At 40.2% G+C, this 6,459-nt stretch overlaps 1 protein-coding gene across 1 annotated transcript in view; it reads left to right on the plus strand.

Annotated features, from left to right (window-relative positions):
* Positions 1-5,144, plus strand: part of LOC307154265 (uncharacterized protein) — a 217,571-nt gene extending 212,427 nt beyond the window's left edge. The window contains exon 6 of the mRNA XM_079864017.1: positions 5,135-5,144. The gene's annotated coding sequence lies outside the window, so the exon portion shown is untranslated. The remainder of the gene's footprint in view (positions 1-5,134) is intronic.
* Positions 5,145-6,459: the final 1,315 nt, after the last annotated feature.

Below are 6,459 nucleotides of genomic sequence, written 5' to 3' on the forward strand. Positions count from 1 at the left end.
TTGCTTCCGTCGCAACGATCATTTGTTATTAAATTAGGGGCCGCTAAGACGACACCATTCTCTCTACACAGACTTTAAACGCGAACCTGTGAGAAACACTGATGGCGTTCACATGCGCATTTAGAATGGGTTCTATAGTTATGTGCATTTGAAAATACGCAGGTTTGGAATTCCCTACAAGCCAAGCCTAAACAAAGTACTTGTCTTTCCTTATAAATTTTGATTAAGAATTTTATTTAATTTTGTTGCTTTGGGGTAGGAACGCGAAACGAAATTCCCGACAACGCTTTATCTGTAGAGTGGTAAAGGGATCCTCCATAGGGAGAGATTAGTTGGCACTTCAGCACTGCGTTGGATCGGGTCCAGGCGAAGGGCCTTCATCAGATCTGGATACGGCCTGGATCCGGCAGGCTGCAGGAAAACCTCGGGATAAACACAGACACTAAAATTAGCGTAGATGCCATTCTTCTCATGATGTAACGAGTACATCAGGATTTATGGGAAGTGTTCCCGGTTCCGGCTGACCTAATCTATGCAGCCTAACATTAAATTATAGAAGTCTATAATGTATTATGTGAATGCTAGGTCAAAGAGATGTGTCTTTAATCTGGCTTTGAACTGACAGAGTGTGTCTGCTTCCCGGACAATGGTAGGAAGACTGTTCCAGAGTTTTGGTGCTAAATAGGAGAAGGATCTACCGCCAGCAGTCGATTTTGATATTCTAGGTATTATCAACTGGCCGGAATTTTGAGATCGCAATAGACGTGAAGGGCTATAATGCGTTAAGAGCTCGCTCAAGTACTGCGGAGCTAAACCATTTAGTGCTTTGTAAGTAATCAGCAATATTTTAAAATTTATGCGATGGTTAATAGGGAGCCAATGCAGTTTTGACAGAACCGGGCTAATATGGTCATACTTCCTGGTTCTGGTAAGAACTCGAGCTGCTGCGTTTTGAACCAGCTGTAGTTTGTTTATTAAGCGTGCAGGGCAACCACCCAGTAGAGCATTACAATAATCTAGCCTTGAGGTCATGAACGCATGAACTAATTGTTCCACATTTGTCAATGAGAGCATATGGCGTAATTTAGATATATTTTTAAGATGGAAAAATGCAGTTTTACAGATACTAGACACGTGACTTTCAAATGAAAGATTGGTATCAAAGAGCACACCCAGGTTCCTAACCGACGACGAAGACTTGACAGAGCAGCCATCAAGTGTTAGACAGTATTCTAGGTTATTACTTGAGGAAGTTTTTTGTCCAATAATTAGAAACTCTGTTTTTTCAGAATTTAGAAGTAGGAAATTACGAGTCATCCAATTTTTTATATCTGCTATGCATTCCGTTAATTTTATGAATTGATAAGTTTCGTTAGGTTTTGAAGAAATATAGAGCTGAGTATCGTCAGCATAACAGTGAAAGCTAATTCCATGTTTCCTAATGATATCTCCTAATGGTAGCATGTACAGAGTGAACAGCAGCTGTCCTAGTACTGAGCCTTGTGGTACGCCATACTGAACTTGTGATCGATGAGACATCTCTTCATTTACTGCTACAAACTGATAACGGTCTGATAAGTATGATTTAAACCATGCTAGTGCATTTCCCGTAATGCCAACATAATGTTCTAATCTATTTAAAAGAACGTTGTGGTCAATGGTGTCAAATGCAGCACTAAGATCGAGTAACACTAATAGCGAGATACAACCACACTTCGAAACACAGTAAACGCTGTCATGTTCTCTGGCGTTCGGATGCTGGTGTTCGGGAACACACTCGTGTGTGTGAGACGCTTCTGGAGGGAATTACACCAAATCATTCTGATCACACACTTCGACTTTCAGAAACACCAAACCAACATTAGAGATGCTGCGACGCCATTGGTCCGCTGGATACTCCAGTTATCTGACTGGATACTCTGGATACTCCAGTTATCAGACTTCTATTGCTACTGACTTATAAAGCCCTAAACGGCTTAGCTCCAGTCTATTTAACCGATCTTCTATCGCCCTATAATCCATCGCGCTCTTTAAGATCACTAAATTCGAGGCTTTTGGTCATTCCTAGGATATCCAGATCCACCAAAGGAGGGAGATCATTTTCACATTTAGCTCCAAAACTCTGGAATAGTCTTCCGGATACTGTTCGTTGCTCAGACTCGCTCTCCCAGTTTAAAACTAGATTAAAGACGCATCTCTTCAGCCAGGCATTTATATAATACTTTTAATCTTACAGTTAAATCCGGTCTCTAGTTCATAAACGCCAGAGGAGAACTGGCCCCCGACTGAGCCCGGGTTCTCCCAAGGTTTTTTTTTCTCCATTAGGTCCTGATGGAGTTTTTCGGTTCCTTGCCACTGTTGCCTTTGGCTTGCTCAGTTGGGGATATTTGGGGATATTTAATTGAATTAATCAATCAACGATACCATTGATCAGCATTACCAAACGTGGACGTTCCACTAGAAACAAACATTGATGTATTGTTTTAATTTATTACTGTGAAGCTGCTTTGATACAACCTATGTTGTGAAAAGCGCTATATAAATAAACTTGACTTGACTTGACTTATCCAATCACAGCTGATGCTGAGGCAAAGTCACATGAGTTTATTGAGGGATTTATACAGTAAATGTGTTTCCAGGGGCAGTTTACACGACACCATTTTCAACTAAAACGTAAAACTTTTTATGTGTTTTGGCCACTCGTTAACACGAAAATTACGTTTTGGGTGCCTGAAAACGCGAACTTTTGAAAGTGCGGGTTTCCCCATGTAAACAACAAAAACGTGAATCTCCGAAGACAATGACGTCATGCACATGCGTATTACGTGTTCAGTCTATAGCGTTTCATCGCCATCTACTGGCCTAGCAGCAGAACACAGCGTTCTTAGTCGTTTTCGCGGATCCGTGTGAACGGGATCATTTTGACGATGAACGTGAAAAACTCGAAGGAAAAACTTCTCAGTTTTAAGCATATTAGATTAAAAAATGTGTCCGCCGTAATTGAGCGCATAAGATTTTTCATGCTCATTTTTAGAATTTATGTGCATCTTGTCATTTCCATCCAGCGTTTTTATTGCTATAAACATACATAACTATTGATGTTTGGAGCAGAAACGCTGCCGGACGACACAATCACTCACTTTATCAGTACTAGAGATGAATGACTTAACTAACACCACATTGTGTTTTGACCTCATTTTCCATTTTGACTCGCGACTCCACTTTGACGGCGAGTCAAAGGTTTCGCACCAAATCTGTTTCTGTAATTATCTTCATAAACATCAGACATTTGTGCGTCTCCTCAATGATTCTTTAACTTTCCGCCACCAAAGCAAACGAAGCGACATCAAGACTCGTAGATCACTGCATTTATTTTCGGCAAGCAATAAATATTATGTTTTACATTTACCACATAACTGAGGATTTAACAGCCTCCACCACATTCAAACTGAGATCGTATCCGTGCTTGTGAAGAGGTCATCTGGAGTCTTCTCTTTATTCCAGTGGTTTTTGGGGCTCGTGTTTTCCTGGATCTGATTTCGGAGCACCAAGAATGCAATGACAAAGTGCTGCATACATTTGGAATTGATTTTTGCCCCTCCACCCATTTATTACATAAGGGCTGGAAAAGGTTCACTGGACACACACTGGGGTTCAAGTCTGAGACGCTTCAACCTGGAAATAAACAGGATCCTGAAAAATATTCCTGCAGGATTTTCATGTGACTAATGAGATCTAATGAGGCTAATGAGCGTCACTGATCATGTGACTCTTCGTACAGATGGAGAACATGATCATAAGCTTTACTAAACTAAAACCATAAAAAACATTTTTTATCACTTGAAAATTACTAATAAAATAAAATATAATAAAACTTAATTAAAACTATATAGACATATTTATATATATTTTTTTTTACTAAATTCCTAAAACTTAATATAAAATTAAAATAAAAACAGAAAATATAAAAATGAAATTCAAAATATCAACAAAAAATCATTGATACTAAAATCAACAACAAAAGAGTCTGATGTGGTTACACTAAAAAAAGTTTAAAATATTTAAGATTATGTATATATATTGCATATAAAAATTTCCATTCATTTCAATTAACTAATAAACTTAATGTGATGCATAATTGTCTGTGATCCATAAATGAAAAAATAATTATATTTATGATTTATATACCAATAAATTAAACCTAAATAGACTAATTAAACCTAACTAAAACTAACGAGATGAGTTAAGTTGTTGACTTGAGAAAGCCTAGGAAAAAGCTTGATTTTAAGTTTGAATCAGTTTTAAAATCTCAAAGTTTGAAGGTTTTCAGTCTCTCAGACAAATCGTTTGCTATGCCATTGCTAGGGTTCTCGGGGTGGTTGCTAGGCTGTTGCTATGTGGTTGTTAGGGCACTCGAGGTGGTTGCTAAGGTGTCGCTCTGCGGTTGCTAGGGTACTCTGGGTGGTTGCTTGGGTGTTGCTATGCTTTTCAGTCTCTCAGACAAATTGTTTGCTATGCGGTTGCTAGGGTACTCAGGGTGGTTGCAAGGCTGGCGCTATGTGGTTGCTAGGGCATTCACGGTGGTTGCAAGGGTGTTGCTATGCGGTTGCTAGGGTACTCGGGGTGGTTGCTTGGGTGTTGCTATGCTTTTCAGTCTCTCAGACAAATTGTTTGCTATGCGTTTGCTAGGGTACTCAGGGTGGTTGCAAGGCTGGCGCTATGTGGTTGCTAGGGCATTCACGGTGGTTGCAAGGGTGTTGCTATGCGGTTGCTAGGGTACTCGGGGTGGTTGCTTGGGTGTTGCTATGCTTTTCAGTCTCTCAGACAAATCATTTGCTATGCGTTTGCTAGGGTACTCAGGGTGGTTGCAAGGCTGGCGCTATGTGGTTGCTAGGGCATTCAAGGTGGTTGCAAGGGTGTTGCTATGCGGTTGCTTGGGTACTCGGAGTGGTTGCTAGGGTGATTTGTGTATTTGTGATGTTGCTGCAGATGTTCCACACGCAACCCTGAAGCAGGAAAGACACAATGAACTTTAATGTGATCTTTAAATCCTCAGGAGTGCCTGTACATTTGTACGGCTATGAGTGATCATGTGACCCGCGCGTCTGTCCCAGAATGACCAGATGGTTTGTTCTCAATCCACATTTAAACTTCTGTAACATTTAACATATCCCAGCAGCCATTACATCAGGCACACATAATGATTCAGTGTCACAGAATGCATCGCATCAGCCAGCGCACACATGAAGAACTACAAACACTTTTATGAGGCGTTTGGGGCAGATTTCAACTCCATGCATGAAGGCGTTCAACCATCTGATGCATAACTTTAGCAATAGCAATGTTTTCTCTGGAATCACTGCACAAACGTATTTACAGACTGTACATATAATGTTATTAAATAAGTGTCAGTGGACATTATGTTGTTGATCCCTAGAACCTGCCTTTGTGAACTTAAGTAATGTAGTGCACTTAAAATTATCCCCCAAATCATTACACAAAGCAACTGCATAGAAATGTGCTAAAAAATCAGTCAAATTACCATGGAAACTGTGCAGCACTCACTGAACACCCTAACAAACACATAGCAACATGCTAAAGACCACTGACATCATCTTAGCAACCACATAGCAACACCCTGGCAACTGCATTGCAGCATACCTTAAAAAAACCACATCACCTTAACTGGGTAGAAACGTCCTGGCAACCACTCTCAGCAGCTCAGTAACTTAGCAACACCCTGGAAACCCCACAATCCTCAGCAACTGCATAGAAATGTGCTAAAGATATGTCAAATTACCATAGCAACGGGATAGCAATGCCCAGTCAACTATCAAGAACACCCTAACAAACACATAAAAACACGCTAAAAACCTCTGACATCGTCTTAGCAACCACATAGCAACACCCTGGCAACTGCATAGCAATGCACATAAAAACCAAACTCATAACATAAGCAGTTCAATGCCCAGTGTACCCTGTATAAGCAGTGAAAATGGCTAATAAACTTTCTGAATTACTTTAGAAACTGTATAGCAACACCATGGCAACCACTATCAAAAGCCTAGTAACTTAGCAATGCCCTGGCCACACCACATAATACACTAGCAACTGCATAGCAATGTGCTAAAATCAGTCAAATTTCCATATAACCTGGATAGCAATACCCAGCAAGAACACCCTAAAAAACACATAAAACACCCTAAAAACCACTGACATCATCTTAGCAACCACATAGTAACACCCTGGTAATCGCATAGCAATGCACATAAAAAACAAACTCATATCATAAACAGTTCAATGCCCTGTGTACCCTGTATACGCTGTACAAATGACTAATAAACGTTTTGAATTACTTTAGAAACTGGATAGCAACGCCATGGTTACCACTATCAACAGCCTAGTAACTTAGCAACGCCCAGGCAACACCACATAATACTCTAGCAACTGCATAGCAAT

Source organism: Squalius cephalus (assembly GCF_949319135.1).
Source record: "Squalius cephalus genome assembly, chromosome: 2".
NCBI classification, from domain to species: Eukaryota; Metazoa; Chordata; class Actinopteri; order Cypriniformes; family Leuciscidae; genus Squalius; species Squalius cephalus.